The sequence below is a fragment of the Nicotiana tabacum genome, chromosome 5, assembly GCF_000715075.1.
Source record: "Nicotiana tabacum cultivar K326 chromosome 5, ASM71507v2, whole genome shotgun sequence".
NCBI lineage: Eukaryota > Viridiplantae > Streptophyta > Magnoliopsida > Solanales > Solanaceae > Nicotiana > Nicotiana tabacum.
Genome location: NC_134084.1, coordinates 115,473,217 through 115,491,818, shown reverse-complemented (window position 1 = coordinate 115,491,818; position 18,602 = coordinate 115,473,217). Strand labels below are relative to the sequence as shown.

At 39.8% G+C, this 18,602-nt stretch overlaps 1 long non-coding RNA gene across 1 annotated transcript; it reads left to right on the top strand.

Moving 5' to 3' along the window:
- The first annotated feature begins 3,696 nt into the window (after nucleotides 1–3,696).
- LOC142180636 (uncharacterized) lies at nucleotides 3,697–17,807 on the top strand. Its single transcript, XR_012709263.1, has 2 exons — nucleotides 3,697–3,864; nucleotides 17,524–17,807. It is a non-coding gene; the product is annotated as an uncharacterized LOC142180636 (long non-coding RNA).
- The last annotated feature ends 795 nt before the right edge of the window (nucleotides 17,808–18,602 follow it).

Sequence of the window (18,602 nt, the reverse complement as noted above, 5' to 3'; positions counted from 1 at the left end):
GCTTGTCTTAAATAGCCAATGAGAATTGCAAACTTGAAAACGCCCCGGGGGGGGGGGGGGGGTTAGGTTAAATAGTCAATCGATGTAGAAGTTTTGTTCTAAAAAAGAATATTTTAAGGATAAAATAGTAAAAAATTTGGTCAAACTTAAAGTGCTTATAAGTTAAAAATCATAAGATAGGGGTGACTAACTTATGACTTTTGGCTTATTTTTGGCATATAAGCATTTTTAACTTTACCAAAGGCGTAGATAAGCCGAAACGTGATTATAAGCTAGCTTGACAATATTTGGCATTCGGTGAGTTTTTAATTAAATAATTATAGCAATATATATCTGCTTTCTATAAATGGTCGTTGAGCAGGTCTTTGATATATAATATATATATATCCACTTGTATTTCAGAATCATCTTAGTTATGGAGTAAATATGAAGTGTGTCATCTCTAAAAGAAGAAGATCTGAGGGGGAAGGAAGTACTAGTCAAAGTTGATCTGGACGTTCCGTTGAATGACGACTTAGGGCATCTCCAACTTTTACCTTATTTTTGGTTCTCAAAATGGAGATTTTCTCATTTTGGGGATAACTTACTCCAACCATTTGTCACGACCCAAACCGAAGGGCCGCGACGGACACCCGGTGCCTTACTCAACCGAGTACCAACGTAACATATCTTTCTTATCATGTTATCATGAGTAAATGAGCCAGAACACCCCTCATGAGATAACAAGAATAAAACATAAGAGAATACTCAACATATGAAGACCCAACATGATATACAAACTAATATATGTGACATACGGGCCTATAAGGCCGACATGACCATTAGTAAACTCGAAACATAGGTCGACAAGGCCATACAATTATCCATACACCTGACATATGTCTACAAGCCTGTAAGAGTACATAAAATCATAAAGGTCGGGACAGGGCCCCGCCATATCAATCAATACATATCCAAAGCATACTGACCAAATAGGCAACTCCAGAGCAAGTGGAGTGCACCAACACCTTCGTTGAGCTGATAGCCTACTAGGAGGACTGTCAACCTATCAATCGGGACCTGCGGGAATGAAACGCAGCGTCCCCAGGAAAAAGGGATGTCAGTACGAATAAAGTACCGAGTATGTTAGGTAGGAAAGCATAAACAAGAACAGTAATATAAAGAGAGAGATAGAAGAGATACAACCTGTAACATTTGAGTGCCTCTAGGGGCTATGATATGAAATGCATAATACATATATATATACATAAACTTTTTAAAACATTCGCCTCTGTGGGCATCATCATCATCATCATCATATCGTACCCGGCCTCAAAGAGGACTCGGTAAAAGTGTACCCGACCATCATAAGGTTCGGTAGAATCATACCCGGCCACGTGGAGCTCGGTAAATCCAACTGATCAGTGGTTGCACAATAGGTGCCGTACCCGGCTGACTATAGAGCGGCTCGGTAGAGTAAAATAGATACTATATATAATGCATGCTAGACTCATGGAATCACCTTCTAAACCTTTTGGAGTGACTTAAGAATACTATGGACATCCATACCCTCAATATGAACCTTAGTAGGATTCAAGGATCATACACACTTGCTTAGAATAATTTTATAAGGAAAGAACAACATGGACAACCTTAGTTGCTAGGAGTAGGTCCGTTATGAAGTAGCGTATTCGTTTTACTTTAGATCACGCCAAAAGAAAGAAGAAAGTGCCTTAACATACCTTAAACCCGTTGAGTCCTTAATCACATCCAAGCAACTCTTCAAACAAGTCAACTCAATCTATCATAGTATAAGGAGATTCAAAATTAGTGCTGAGCAAAGGCTAAGTCTATAACTTAAGCTAGTAGCTCGTTTACGTAAATTTTGGCAGCATCTCCCTTGTAACAAGGGCCTCCTCCAATACCATATACAAACAACAATGACCAGAGCAATCCATCAATACATAATTATCAATATCAAGACACCATATAACAACAACAAGTCACAACTACATTACGACGAGCGGCAAGCTCCGATTGGAATCCGTATACCCCTTATCAATCCTTATAGACTTCTTACTTCAACATAAAAGTATCATTAACATGATAATGAAGTCATTAATCAATGATTCTAGCCTTAATCCTTGAAGATCTACGAGTCTAGTTTCTAACACATTAAACCGTTCGTCAATACGACATCGGAGTAGATAGATATTCGTATTTTCGCGAGACCGCGCAAGCAGCTCCCAATGGGACCCACTTAGGCGGTGGTTTACCTCCTTCAATTTATAAACGATTTGAACGCCTATTTTTGCTCATTTTTCAGCTAAAATTCGTCCCCAAACTTCTCCTAACCCTCCTAAACATATACCACAAGGGTTTGAAGTGATTCCAAAGTGATTACACCATATTTCAACATCAAAACTTAGTTCTAGTGAAAAACAACACCTCTTTGAGGTTGTGTTGTCATTGAGGATTGTTGTGGGCTGTATTTGGATGAAATTCCAAGTTGTTGATGCTGTCTAAGGTGAGTATAACAGCTTACTAATTGTGCTTAATCTTGCTTGTATGTTGGTTAAGTTGTTAGGATGATAAACTACATGATAATACTTGGGTTAGCTTAAGTCACTTCTATGGTGTTGTATTGCTATTGAGGGTTGTTGTAAACTGAATATAACTTGGATTTTGACCTTTACCAACTTTTGTTCCACAACTTGCTTGCCTTCAAAATGTAGAAAACGATTATCATACGACTAAAATAACTCATAGAATAACCTCCTTATCATGTTAAGAACCCTAGTCTCACCCCAAAGTACATGTTATAACATTCCAAACTTGTCGACTTTTGACGAAACTTATTTTCTTCAATTGGTTTAGCTTCTAAGATTTCCAACCCTCTTGGTACTCGTTATTCATGATCCTAAATATTTGTAACCTCTAAGGTAACATGATTAACTTACTTTATTTGCTTCCAAATATAATCTCATTTCCGAGCTTACATCAATGACTTACGACGTACTCTCACGTATGAAAACTTGGGGTGTAACACCAATCCCCCATTTTTTTCCCCAAACTTTTTTATATTCTTCTATATTATATTATTATCTTTCATTTCAATTTTATTTTTTAATTTTCATTAAACAAATGAAATCTTTTATTTTTATTAATTTGTAATTTCCATAATTAAAACAATTCCATAAAATTTTAAATAATATAATTTGTAAACAATTATTATGGATTAACTAATAATTCAAATAAAAGTGAAATCATTGCGATACAAGATTAATTAAATACATATTACATAACGATAAAATTCATTCGAAATACTAGATAAATATTCAACTTCAACCTCTAATATTCTCCCATAAATGATCTATTAATGCATTACGAAGTGCAAAATGAGCATCTTTGTCCTTAATCCTTCTAGGTCGAAATAAAAATTCTTGAAATCGTTGATTTTCATCTACTGCAATTTCTACATAAAAATAATAAATGCACGAAAATTAATTTATCAAAATTATACACCAAAGTTAAGATATAATATTAATATTATAAAGACATTACATAAATATAATTAGGTATATATAAAGAGATAAATTAAATTATTAAATAATAAAATAATAATAAAAAAAGTGATGAATAGTAATGGGGGAGATGAATAGTGTACCCCATATTTGAGGGAACACTATTCATCCCCCATTTTGGGGATAAAAATGGAGGAGGGTTGGAGCTAAATTCCCCCAAATATTTCCTCTATTATGGAGAATGGGGGCAAGGTTGGAGATGGCCTCAAGTATCGAAGATGACACCAGAATCCTAGACGCTCTTCCAGCCATTCAGTATTTGATGAAACGCCACTCCCGTGTTATTCTCGTCTCTCATCGTGTAAGCTTTGCCCCTATATATAGCTGTTACATACCCAATTCCATTATTTGTTCTTTTATCAGTTTCTAAATTATCTGTCTCTCCACCATCAAGTTCAATAATAACATACCTAGTATTATCCCATATCATGGGATCTTGGCTATCAAGTTCAAGTTCAGTATTTATTTATTTTTGTGTAGGGATATGTTGGTTGCCTTTGCTTGGCTCATATTTTTTTATTCTTACATGTCGCTTGCTTCCTGTTTTGCAAATGTATTCTGCTTAGAGGCGGTTAATAGGTATCTTCTAGGTAATAGTTTTTTTTTCTTTTGGTCAATTTAACCTCAAGCCAGCGACTGCAAACAGGACAAACAAAATAAACATCAACTTCATTTTTTGTGGGCATAGTAGGATTCGGCGAAAAAATATTTTCAGCTACTTAAAATTGCTAAGATGACATAATCACCTGGCAAATGGTAGTCAGGTGCTCCCACGGTCACGCTGGGTAGGGGTTGCACTCCAAGGAGGTAACATAGGTAACTTACCCTGATACAAGTATCAATGCCTGATTCCGCGGCTCGAACCCTTGACTTGTAGATCACATGGAGATAGGGCTACATTTGGCCGGATAAAATTAAAAAGAATAAATGGGAGAGACCTTGAAGGGCACTCAATTTTGTTTTAGTCATACTAGGAATTTATTATTATTATTATTATTATTATTATTATTATTATTATAATAGGCTATGTGCTATGTGAAATTGGATGCGGGATCTCCTGATTCACTATTTTCTGACTATTTCAATTTGTTTTGTTGGTTTCTCTGTCTTTTCCTCGCCCAAACCACATGATACGCCTGAAATTTGTTCAAACCCTTAAAATACTGTCTTTTATGAATGCCTATGCATACCTTCTTTTCTGACGAAGCACCCCTTTGTCTCTGCCCCTTTCTGACGATTTTGCTCATTTTAATATACTACTTCTATTTATTATGAGTGTTCTGCCAGAGGTGGTCCTATGTGTTGAGGAGAGGGGTCACCTGTCCCGTTAACCTCGACAAGTATTTTGGATATATATATATATGTGTGTGCGCGCGCGTTGAAGACCGTCATATATTTTATTAGAAACTCTTAAGACATCTGATGGGAGCATTGATCGAGCAATCCGCTTATGCGCCCTTGCCACCTTCTAATCCTGTGACCGCCTCTATTTTATGCTCCCCGTTCTCTTTACATCGGCATTGAGAAGTTTTACTATGGTACTTCTTGTTAGGTGTAACATCAGAATATCACGTGACCTAAGAATGCCACGGAATCCAACCAAAACTCACATTTCGAGAACTTAGCATATAACTTTTTTTCCCTTAGAGTCTGGAGTGCTGTCCTCAGGTGCTGCTCATGATCTTCCCGACTCCGGGAATATACCATAATATCATTAATAAAGACAATGACGAACGAGTCAAGATACGGCCGGAACACACTGTGCATCAAATGCATAAAGGCTGCTAGGGCATTGGTCAGCCCAAATGATATAACAAGGAACTCGTAATGACCATATCGAGTCCTGAAAGCAGTCTTTGGGATATCTGGCTCCCGAATCTTCAAATGATGGTAACCTGAGCGCAAGTCAATCTTAGAAAACACCCATGCGCCCTGAAGCTAGTCAAACAAATCATCAATACGAGGCAAAGGATAACAGTTCTTCGCTGTAACTTTGTTCAACTGGCGATAATCAATACACTTACGCATAGAACCATCCCTTTTCTTCACAAACAAGATAGAAGCACCCCAAGGTGATACACTGGCCTAATAAAACCCTTATCAAACAATTCCTGTAACTGATCCTTCAACTTCTTCAACTCAGAAGGAGCCATACGATACGGAGGAACAGAAATGGGCTGAGTACCCAGCAACAGATCAATGCCAAAATTGATATCTCTATCGGGAGGCATGCCCGGAAGATCAGCTGGAAACACATCAGGAAAATCCCGTACTACTAGGACTGAATCAACTGTAGGGGTATCAATACTGACATCTCTCACATAAGCTAGATATGCGTCACACTCTTTCTCAACCATTCACTAAGCCTTGCGGAAAGAAATAACTCTACTAGGAGTGTGATCTAAGGCACCCCTCCACTCAACATGCGGTACACCTGGCATAGCCAACGTCACGATTTTGGCGTGACAATCATGAATAGCATAATGGGGTGACAACCAGTCCATACCCAAGATAATATCAAAATCTACCATGCTGAGCAACAATAAATCGGCTCTGGTCTCAAAACCGCTAAGAGCAACCAAACACGATCGATAAACACGGTTCACAACAAGAGAATCTCCCATAGGAGTAAAAACATAAACAAGGGAACTCAAAGAATCCCAAGGTATACCCAAATGCTGAGCAAAATAAGAAGACACATAAGAGTAAGTGGAGCCTGGATCGAATAGAACCGATACATCTCTGTGACAAACCAATATAATACCTGTGATGACAGAATAGGAGGCAACAGCTTTGGTACGGGTAGGAAGGGCATTGTATCTGGCCTGGCCTCCCCCTCTAGGGAGACCTCTACCTCCCCGACCTCCACCTCTAGCTGGCTGAGCAGGTGGGGTAGCAACTGGAGCTGCAACTATAGCCTATGGCTGAGAAGTCTGTGGAGGTGCACCACTCCTAAGTCTGGGGCAATCCCTCACCATATGGCATGTATCACCACACTCAAAACAAGCTCTGGGAGCACGTGGTGGCCGGACTGGCCACTAAAAGCACCCCATGTAGGAGGCACACTAGATACTAGAGGTGCATAATAAGGCTCATTAGGCATAAGAGGAGCTGGAATACCACTGGCTGCTGGAAGAGCTAAATGAACGGGGCGACCCATATAACCCCTACAATGATGACCTTCAACTGGGGTACGGGCACTAGAATAATGTCCCGACTCTCAAGACCTCTTGGCCTTCCTCTCCTCTCTCTCCCTAGCATGCATACCCTCAATCCTCCTAGCAATGCTCACCACCTGCTGATAAGAAATATCCATCTCCAACTCCCGAGCCATGCTAGACCTGATGCTGGGAATAATCCCCTCAATAAACCAACGAACCCTCTTGCGAACAGTAGAAACCAAGGCTGGGGCATGTCTAGCCAATCTAGTGTAAGGGACAGCATACTCCGAGACAGTCATAGTACCCTGGAGCAAATATTCAAACTCTACACGACATGCGTCCCTGAGGCTCTGAGGAATAAGCTCTCTCAGGAACATATCTGAAAACTGAGTCCAAGTTAGTGAAGCTGCTTCATCCGGACTGTCTAATTCATAGGTGCGCCACTACTCATAGGCAACTTCTCGAAGCTGAAAGGTAGTGAAAGAAACCCCACTCGATCCTGATATACCCATAGTGTGGAGGATACGATGACACTCCTCTAGAAATCCCAAGGCATCATCTGATGCTAACCCACTGAATACAAGAGGATCATACTTCTTGAACCTCTCAAGTCTCCGCTGCTCATCCTCTGAAGTCGCTTCCCTATCCTCAGGCAGACTTGGGAGTAGAGGCTATACAGGAATAATCCCTAGGACCTAATCAATATGCACTCGCTGCTTAGGAGTGTGGGCGGCAGGAGTCTGTGCTCCTTCCTCGGCCTAAGATGTGGCTGCATCAAGGGGAAGCAACCCTGCCTAAGTCAAAGTGGCGTACATGCTCATGAACTGCGCAAGAGTCGCCTGAAGAGCTGGAGTAATAGTAACAGTAGGCATATCAGGTGCCTGGACTTCAGCTAGAACTGCTGGTGGTACCTCGCTGGCAGCTCGTACGGGTGCTCTAGCTGCACCACATGCACGTCCTCGGCCTCTACCCCGACCTCGGCCTCTGACGGCTGCAGTAAGGGGCGCGGGTGCCTGATCATCTCGGGTAGCACGTGTTCTCACCATCTGTGAGAGAATAGAAGACATAAGTTTAGAATTGTAATGTCAAAATATCGCACGACAAGGAAATCAAATAAAGTGGAATTTTCCTAACAGTTACATAGCCTCTCGTAGATAAGTACAGACGTCTCCGTACCGATCAGCGAGACTCTAATAAACCGGCTTGTGATTCATGACTCCTATGAACCTATAGCTCTGATACCAACTTGTCACGACCCCGGTTTGCCCTCCGTGAACCATGATGATGGCACATATTCTCTACGACTAGGTAAGCCTAAAAATACAGAATATAAAAAATAATTGCAGAAGAACAATTATAAAAATCGAAATAGTAAAATAAAATAGTATTTAAAATGCCGCTCAACATACACAATAACAACTCTCGAAGCTAATAACATTTCCCAAAACCCAGAATCTCATGATCACAAGCCTTTGAATGTCTACAAGCATCTAACTCCAGAATGTCTAACAAAGAAACAAAAGTACAGAAGGGCTAATACAAAAAGAGAGAGTAGAAAGGGACTCTTCGGTCTGCGGACACAGCAGATATACCTCGGAGTCTCTACAAGCGTATCGTCTCAAGCGTGATAAGTCTGAGTGGAAGTACTTGGATCTGCACAGGAAAAACATGCGCAGAAAGGTCATGAGTACACCACAACGGTACTCAGTAAGTGCCAAGCCTAACCTCGGTCGGGTAGTAACAAGGAAGGTCAGGGCCCTACCGAGGTTAAATAAAATATAAAGTTCAACAATGTAGAATAAAATAGTATAAATAAGTACAACAGTAAAAGTAACACAGGATATAAAGGATAACAACAATTACTACAGAGGCAAAGTAAACACGGAAAGAAATATAACTCAACACAAATATAACAACCGGGCATCTCCCAGGATACCGTCCTATAGTCCCAAATATAAATATCCAGTGGATCTCCCGGGATACCGTCCCGTAGTCCAACTCATAATGCGAGGGGATCTCCCGGAATACCGATCCGTAGTCCCAAATGTAAATACTCAGTACAGGGGGAATCTACCGGGTGCAACCCTGTAGTTCCAATGTAAATGTGCATGGGGATCTCCCAGAATACCGTTTCGTAATCCCAAAGTAAACATACAGGGGGATCTCCCGGGATACTGTCCCGTAGTCCCAAAGTAAACACACATCAACAACAAGAAGAGTACACATTTCAATTCAAGTTCCATACCAAGGTAAAACAGGTATTTCTAACCTAGCATGCTGCACGTAATCCAAATAAGGCAGTTTGAGCAAGTAAGGCAATTAAGTCAATTAGACATGCTTTCCTAAGCTAACAACAGGCTTAAATTGCAAGTAGTATAACACATGAAAAGAAACATACTAGTAAATACTTAATGGAAACCGGATTTTCAATAATTAGCACAAGTACGCACTTGTCACCTCACGTACAAGGCATTTCCATTATCAATAATACCAAATCCTAAGGGGAATGTCCCCCACACAAGGTTAGGCAAGTCACTTACCTCGAACCGGATCAAAGTCAATCAGAAACTACGTTCTTGCCACGAGTACTCGACTCCAAATGGCCCAAATCTATTCAATTCAATTGCATAATGTAAATAACACTTTAAGTAACTAATTCTACAAATAAATTCTAAGATAATACGCAAAATTAGGTAAAATGACCAAAATGCCCCAGGCCCACATCTCGGAATCGGGTAAAATTTAAATTTTAAGAATCCTCATACTCTCATGAGTCTATACATAACAAGAACACTGAAATCAGAGTTAAATTGACCCCTCAAATACCCATTTTAAGGTCTCTTAATCTTAAGCCCTAGTTACCCATTTTGCACTGATTTTTCCCTAATTTTTCACCACTAATTAGAACTTTAATCACATATAAATGAGATATGAAGTCAAAAATGTTACCTCCAAGTAATTCCTCTTTGGTTTCCTCAAAAATCTCCCTCAAAAGCTTCAATCCCATTCAAAAATGGTGGAAAATGAAGAAGGGTCGCGGATTGGGCTTTTAAAACCCTGCCACATACGCCCACACTATGCGTTCGCATACAACATCAAGCGACCATACTGCTTTGGATCCTCTCACTTCGTGGTCGCGAACCAATCCTGGCGATCGCATAGCACCAATTCTGCCACCTCACCAACAAACCTATGCGATCGCCGCCCCATTATTGCAATCGCATATAAGAAAACCAAATACCAGCAGTTCAGGAATTCCAACAAGTTCCAAAATGACCCGTTGAGCATCCGAAATACACCCGAGGCCCCCGAGACCTCAACCAAACCCAACTAATCTTGAAACATCATTCAAACTTTTTCCATTCTTCGAAATGCTCAAAGCAACATCAAAACACCAATTTTTCATCGGATTAAAGCCTAAGAATTTTAAAAACTCTCAAATTACGCTTTCAATCAAAAAGTCCATCAAACCTCGTTCTAATGACCTGAAATTTTGCACACACGTCACATTCAACACTAAAGAGCTACTCCAACTTTCAGAATTTCATTCCGACCCTCGGATCAAAATCTTACTATCGAACCAAAAATTTCAAAAATTCAACTTTCGGCATTTCAAGCCTAAATTAGCCATGGAACTCCAAAACACAATCCGAACATGCTCCTATACCCGAAATCACCCAACAGAGCTAACAGAACCATCAGAATTTCATTTCGAGGCCATCTTCATACTGTTCCGACTACGGTCAAATTTCCAAAACTTAAGCTCTCATTTATGGACTAAATGTCCCAAAACTCTTCGAAACTCAAAATAAACCATCCCGGCAACTCACAATAGCAGAAAAACACAGGGAAATCAGTTAATAGGGAATCAGGGCACAAATTCTTAAAATGATCGGCCGGGTCGTTACAGTAATTTATGAAAACTGTGTGTTTGCTCGTTTCTTTAGTATAATTTGGACCATGCTAAAAGAAAGAAGAGAGGGCCTTAATATACCTGGAGTAGAGAAAACTCCGTATATTATTTCGTTGGAAAACCTTCGTTGATTGAACGAAATTATCCTCTACTTCTTAGAAATTCATGGGCGAAAATTGTTTCTGGCTCCTAAAATTTTGGAACGAAATAACAATTTTGGTTTCCTTGAAACTGAGAGGAAACATTTTTTGGTTCCTTGAGAACTTGAGTTGAATAACGTTTTTGTTTCTTTAAAGTTTGGAAAGACTAACATTTTTTGGGTTCACTTTTGATTCACATTGGATTTTAGCAGATGACTTGGTTAGTCAGCCATCTTATTTATGCTCAAGTTGCCACCTAGGCATAAGTGACTACTTAGTTACTTCTTGACTTGGTGGCTTCTTTCCACGTATTTGTGTGTGTGTGGGGTGGTAATTATTAAGTTCTTAGCCACTTATTAGTTAATCGGGTAATGTCCCGTTACCCGATAATTAACCAATTACCCACATAATTTAAAAATTGCTCCAAATTACTTAAAATTTAATTTATTTTTAATATACTATATATATATATACTTTACACATTATACTATAGTGGTCATATGGTACCTTGCATGATACTAGTTCATAATTATTGGGTATTATTGCTCGACCCATATTTTATTCCAAATTGGCCACTTTCGACGAAAACTCGTTTTTTTAATTCGTGTACCCCTTTATCCTTCATAATACTTATTTATTGCTAGTTACAAATAGCGTAAATACGTTAACGTCAAGATGATCTTGTCCTCGGGTCCACATTGGTTAACTAAAAATGAAATTTTAACATACGAAAATGTGAGATGTAACAGGCTCCCCAATAATACACACATATTTAATGCCTTATATTTTGCAAGGGATAGGATTGGGACTTACGGTACGTCTGCCTCCTTAATAATCAATTACTTCAGTACCAAAAGAGTTAGAGAATCAACTTTAAATTTATAGAAGGTCTACTCAGCATGGAAGTCACGGTTGCAGATTTTGGGGTGCTTCGGAGGAAGTATAGTGGTAGACGACCTTCTGGACTATGTGGTTTGTGCCAAGATTTATCTGTATAGAGATTTACCTTTGTGATCGTTGTGCATAAATAGGGGTAAGAATTATCCCAAAGAATAACGAAGAGTATATGCATAAATGGGGTAGCTCAACAGTGTTAAGCCCGCATAGGAAAAGAGGAAATTAGCAGCCGGTGTTTGTGGCAAGCCTATGAAGAGGGCAGACCAGCGAATGCAACACCACCTACTCATCTCAATTCTCAGAAATGCTTTTGAAAGAGTTTATTTCCACGATTCTCTGTAATGTGTGGCACACAGGGTTTGAATGGTTGCATCAGGTTACTATGACAGTGTCAGAACATGTCATCAGGTTCAATAGGTTAGCCATCATACTCCTACTTTGGTTCCTACATCCAAAAAGAGAGAGAGAGTCAACGAACTCATTAAAGAACTCAATTATGATCTTGAAATTTTGTACAACTCGGGGTGCTCCAGTAAGTTCTTTTAATGTACTACTGACACGAGGGCCGTACAATGGTTATTCCAGTTATCTAGTACAGACTCAGTATAAGCCATTGAACCCTCAAAGGGATTGATATGAATGTGGTGGTACTAGGAACATCATGAGAAAATTGTCCTAGACTTGGGAGAGACATATTTTATCAAAGCACTCAGGCTACGTGCCTTATTGTAGTTACTACTCCAATTACATGACCAGCCAGAGGTAGAGGTCAGGATGTTAGAGGTGGAGGTGAGAATCCTACAAGTGGAGACCCAGTCCGTTGATATATTTTCTATGGCATGGCTGAGGTTGCTACACCAGACGGTATCGCTACAAGTACGATCTCAGATTATTATAAAGTGACAATTTTCTTAACTTGGTTAGGTTATGAGTATCGAGGAAAATCCTTCTAATATGCTCCACTCATGAGTGAGCTTCGTACCCCTGAAATCTACTTATGAGAACACTCCTATTGTGAGATTATATGGAGATAGGTATGCCTATCATTATGTGTTGGTCACTAAAAATAGTTGTGAGGCTAAGAATAACTTTTGTTAATTATTTCGGTACGTTGATGTAATTTTCAGATAATTAATTTCAATTGTGAATTATATGCCCTACCGATATGAGGGTTCATTATATGTTGTGATTTTGTTTAACGAAAATTATTTAAAAGAAGACAATGGAATGTTCCGATTTGGCACGATGTGCATATTACTTGTGAAACAGAGTTGAGGATGATATCCTCGTATTTTTATATAATGTGAAATATTTAAACCGGGCCACAAGCTACGGAGGATGTTATATAAGGACGAGGTCCTTATGGTGGAAAAAAATTATGTGTTTAAATGCTCCCTTTGTGAAATTAAAATTTGTACTATAGTATTTATAAGGAGTCATGCCTATTAGGCTCATTTGAAAATTCTTGTATGAATATCTCTGTGCATAATTTGCCAAATTTGTATTGTAATTATTGAGTTTTAGCCTACAAGGTGAGTGCCCAGGTGACGTTAAATTGTGACTCGTTATTTTGGGTAGGTAATTATTAGGTTTTCATGTCTCGTTGTTAGTAAAGTGGAGATTTGAAATGAGATTTTTTTTAACATGAGGTTAATTGGCGATGTTGTAATCTATTATGAACAACTATTAAAACCCGAGATGTGGTTATGGTCATACATATGATGTGTTTCATGTCAAGATATCACTATGATAATGCCGTGCTTGTAATGCAGAGATTAGTGTTATTGATATATACATTGTGGTGCTTTGTTGGGTTGTGGATGTGTTGTTAGGAGTTGTTTTGGTGTTACTCTGATAGGTGGATATGCCCAATTACAAGGGAGGCACTGCCGAAATTGTTTAAAAAAAATTGGGACATCAAGATATGCGAAGAAAGAGATAAACTACATTATGTATTTAAGGATGGACTCTACTTCTCACTTGAGTACGAATGACCCTAAGTGGGGTAGAATGTAACACCCCAAAATTTTTTTGAAGTAGTTAAGCACTATTAAAAAGTTGATGTGTGCGTAGGCACGGGTTGTTATTGCCAGTCAAGACTCATATCTTGTGTTGATTTGAAAATCTGACCTTTTTGAAAATATTCGGAGTGTACGAAATTTGGTCTTAAAGTTTACAAATATGGATAAAGGAAATAATCTCAATTGAAATGGTGTTGTCGGACTTATGTCGAATGCGGTAACATGGGGTCAACCGTGAGTATATGTATAAAAGTAAATTAATCAATTTGGTAACTTCAGAATAATTCTTAGTACGTTCGAGGACGCACATTTATTTTAGAGGTGGAGAATGTGATGACCCAAAATGTCATCTTCAAATTAAATAATCATCTCACTATTTTAAGACCTTGAAAAGCGTTATTAATCATTCCTCGACTTGCATGCGCAATCCGTATAATTTTCCGGAATGTGTTTATGTGAAAAATGGATTAAAATGTGAATTGAGCTTTAAAACTCAACCGAGTTGACTTCGGTCAACATTTTGAGCAAATAGACTTGGATTAGTGTTTTGATAGTTCCCTTAGGTCCGTATTGTGATTTGGGACTTGGACGTATGCCCGGAATTGAATTCGGAGGTCCCCGACTCAGATTATTGCCATTTAACTAAATCTAGAGATCTAATGCTAAAGATTTCTTAAGTTTGACCAGAGATTTGACTTTTGAGAAAACGACTCTGAAATAAAATTTTGATGACTCCAATAGCTTCGTATGGTAATTTCAGACTTAGGCACATGCTCGGATTTGGATTTGGAAATCCGTAGGATGATTCGGCGCATTTTGGCAAAAGTTTAGAAGATTTTTGGAAAGTTTGACCGAGAGTTGACTTTTGATATCGGGGTCGGAGTCCGATTCAAAAAATTGAAAAAGATCCATTATGTCATTTATGACTTATGTGCAATATTTGAAGTCATTCCGGATTGATTTGATATGTTTCTGCGCAAAATGTAGAAGTTGGAAGATTTGCGCACGATTCATAATTTCGGCATTGTTTGACGTGGTTTGAAGCCTCCATTAAGTTTGTATTGTACTTTTGGACATGTTGGTATAATTGGTTAAGGTTCCTAGTGTCTCGGGTGGATTTCAGAAGGTTAACGAAATAGATTTCGAGCAAAAGAGGCTGCTGGAATTTTCAGCAGCAGCAGCTGTCTTTGGACAACAACTGTGCAATCATGGAGTCTATTTTGGAAGCTTATATCTCGAAATCTCTAAGGAATCTGAAAATTTGCAAAACATGAAAGTTGTAGTGCTTTGATTCTAGTTTCCAGAAAGCTAAACCATTCATCATTTGATCATTTGTACAGAAAGTTATGATCGATTGAATAAAGACTAGTAAAGTTGTTTTGTAATTTTTCCAGAAATTTTTGATGTGAGGAGCCTACGTTGGAAGCTTATATCTCGAAATCTATAAGGAATATTGTAACGACCCGACCAGTCGTCTCATGAGTTACCTCTCCGTTTCCCGTATTTCTGCTTCTTATTTCTTTGTTTATCGGTATTTCTTTGGAGACACGTAGTCTCTTTTGAGGAAGCTTAAGTTGGAAAAGTTAACCGGATGTTGACTTATGTGTTAGAGGGCTCAGATGTGAGTTCTGATGGTTCAGATAGCTTCGGGAGGTGATTTGAGCCTTAGGAGCGTGATCGGAATGTGTTTTGGAGGTACATAGTAGATTTAGGCTTGAATTGGCGAAATTGGTATTTTGGCATTTTCCGGTTGATAGGTGAGATTTTCATATAGGGCTTGGAATAGAATTTCGAGAGTTGTAGTAAGACCGTTGTGTCATTTGGGATATGTGTGCAAAATTTCAGGCCATTTGAACATGGTTTATTATACTTTTTGATCAAAAGTGTAATTCAGAAGATTTTGGAAACTTAGGCTTGAATCCGATGTGTTTTGGTTTATTCGAGGTTGTTTGAGGTGTTTTGAAGATTGTTATAAGTTTGGATGGTGGTATATGGTGTATTTGTGCTTTTGGTTGAGGTCCTGGGGGCCTCGGGGTGATTTCGGATGGTTCGCGGAAAGTTTGGAAATTGGTTTTGGCAGCTGAAGATGTGCCATTTGCTATCATAACCGCACCTGCGGCAAGGGGACCGCAGGTGAGGTCTCGCATAAGTGAGTTTGGGAGTCGCAGATGCGGAAGAAAGCAAGGGAGGCAGGAATTGCAGAAGCGGTTAAGGAACCGCACCTACGATGGCGCAAGTGCGGATTGGACATCGCAGATGTGGAATTGGAGGACTTAAGTGAGGACCGCAGATGCGGTGCTTGGGACAGCAAAAGCAGCACCGCAGAAGCAAAAAATTGGCCGCAGGTGCAGAATCCCTAGGCCAGAAGGTATAAAAGTAATCCTTCGCAATTTTTGAGTTATTCGTCACCATTTCAAGTCGGTTTTGGAGCTTTTTGGGAGATTTTGAAGAGGGAATCAAGGGATATCGTCTGGAGGTAAGATTTTCAAGTCTAATAATCGATAATGTGGTATTATTTCACGGATTAGAGCTGTAATTAATGGAATTTAAGGGTTAAAATTGGGGAAACTAGGGCTTGGTATTGGAGACCTAGACTTGAGGATTTGAATGGCCAGTTGCGGTTGGTTTTTAGACTTTTGATATGTATGAACTCGTGGGGAGATACGGAATCTATTGATGTAAATTTTATCATATTCAAAGACATGGTCGGGGGTCGGGTTTGAGCAATTTCGGGATTTTTAGTGTAAATTGGATATTTTCGAGTGGGGTTTGTTCCCTTAACATATTTTAATGGTTATGTACTAATTTTGGTTAGATTTGGAGAATCCGGAGGTCGATTAGAAAGGGCAAAGGCATCGCGGGCTAGAGTTTGGACCGGATGGAGGTGAGTAATGATTGTAAATGTTGTCCTGAGGGTATGAAAACCCGGATTACACATCGTTGTGCTATATTAAGGTGACGTACACGCTAGACGACGAGCGTGGGGTCGTGCACCATTTGGGATTGTGACTTGTCTGTCCCAAATGACTGTTTTACCTAGTATTTGATTTAAAAGTATTTGCTATCATCATGTTTTGGGCTGAATGCCATAATTGGGCCTCGTGCCAACTATTTGGACCCTTAGGAGATCTTTTACTGATATTTCCTCACCGTTTTGACTTTATACTTGTACTCAGTCATGCTATAATCTACTATTTTCATAACTCATCCATGTATACTCTGTTTTAATACATTAAATGATATTTTAAATGATAATTTGGGCTGAGCATCATGTTTTACTATTGCCCTAGTGGCTTATGAGATTTTGACTGAGTAAGGCCGAGGGCCTATGTTGTGTGGATACACTGCTTATGATTATAAGGCCGAGGGGCCTGAGATTGTACGCCACAAGGTGGCTTGTTGATATGAGGCCGAGAGCCTATGTGATATTGCGCTTGGGCCGTAAGGGGCCCCTCCAGGAGTCTACACACCCCCAGTGAGCGCAGGTACCCATTGTGATTTGAGATATAGCCCGAGGGGCTGGTGTTGTTCCATGTGTTGCCCGATGGGCTGATTTTGTTGGTATTGAGCCTGAGGGGCGGTTCTTTATGTGTTTATTTTTTCTAGTTACCTATAATTTACTTGCTTAGATATTAAAAAGGCATTCTAAAGAAGCTTAAACTGAACTAAAGTGACTTTACACATTTTCACTGTTTCATTATTTTTACTGGCTTTTACTGTTTTCTTTATATCCTATTGATGTGCCTTTACGTGATTTCCGAGTCTGCATTTATTATTATTACTCATTGAGTTGGAGTACTCACTTTACTCCCTGCACCCCATGTGCAGATTCAGGCGCTTCAGGTCCTGCTCACGAGGGTTGAGAGCTTCTAGTAGACTTCGGAGATTCACTAGGTAGCTGCTCGGCGTTCGCAGCCTAGTGCTTCTCCCTTTATCTTATTTTCTTCTGTTTTGGTTATGTAATTGTTGAGTAGACTCTTTAAAGACTTGTATTTCTTATGATAGATGCTCATGACTGGTGACACCCCGATGTCGGGCTTTGTTGGTTTTATATTCCGCAAATTGTTTTGTTTTCACTGCTTAATTGAGATTTTATCGTGTTAAAGACTTAATTTGTGTATTTTCAATTGCTAAAAGGAATTGGGTGTTGTGTCGGCTGGCCTTGTATGTATGAGAGGCACCATCATGACCGAGTCTGGGTTTATGGTCGTGACATGTTAGTATCAGAGCCTAGATTACATAGGTGTCACGAGTCATGATCATGTTTAGTAAAGTCTCGCGGATCGGTACGGAGACGTCTGTATTTATCCTTGAGAGGCTGTAGAACCTTTAGGACAAGCTTCATATTCTTGAAATTCTTGTCATGCGAATCTGTTGATCCGAGTACTAAACTTCTATTATTCTATTCTCTCACAGATGGTGAGGACACGTCCTACCGGTCAGGATGGACGACCACTAGCACCACCAGTTGTGGCCACTAGAGGCCGAGGATGCGGTCGTGGTCGCGGTAGGGGTAGGGGTGTGGCCCGCACAACAGCTAGGGCAGAACTTGCAGATCCATCAGCCGCCCTAGTTCAGGATCAGGTCCTAGCTGTGGATGCTCCAGTAGCACCAGTTCAGGCACCAGTTGTGCCCATTGTGATTCCGGGTCTTTAGGAGGCCTTGGCTCAGATTCTGTCAGTATGCATTGGCCTAGCTCAGGCGGTCTCAGTTACTACAGTCGCAGCTACTTCTCAGGCCGGGAGAGGCACTTAGACTCCCGCCGCTCGCACACCTGAGCAGGTCATGCAGGGACTTCAGACACCGGGGGCGCAACCAACCCAGACAGTTGCAACTACTTAGGACTATGTAGTTCCTGCGATGCCAGAGGACGAGCAGCGTAGGTTGGAGAGGTTTGGCAGACTTCA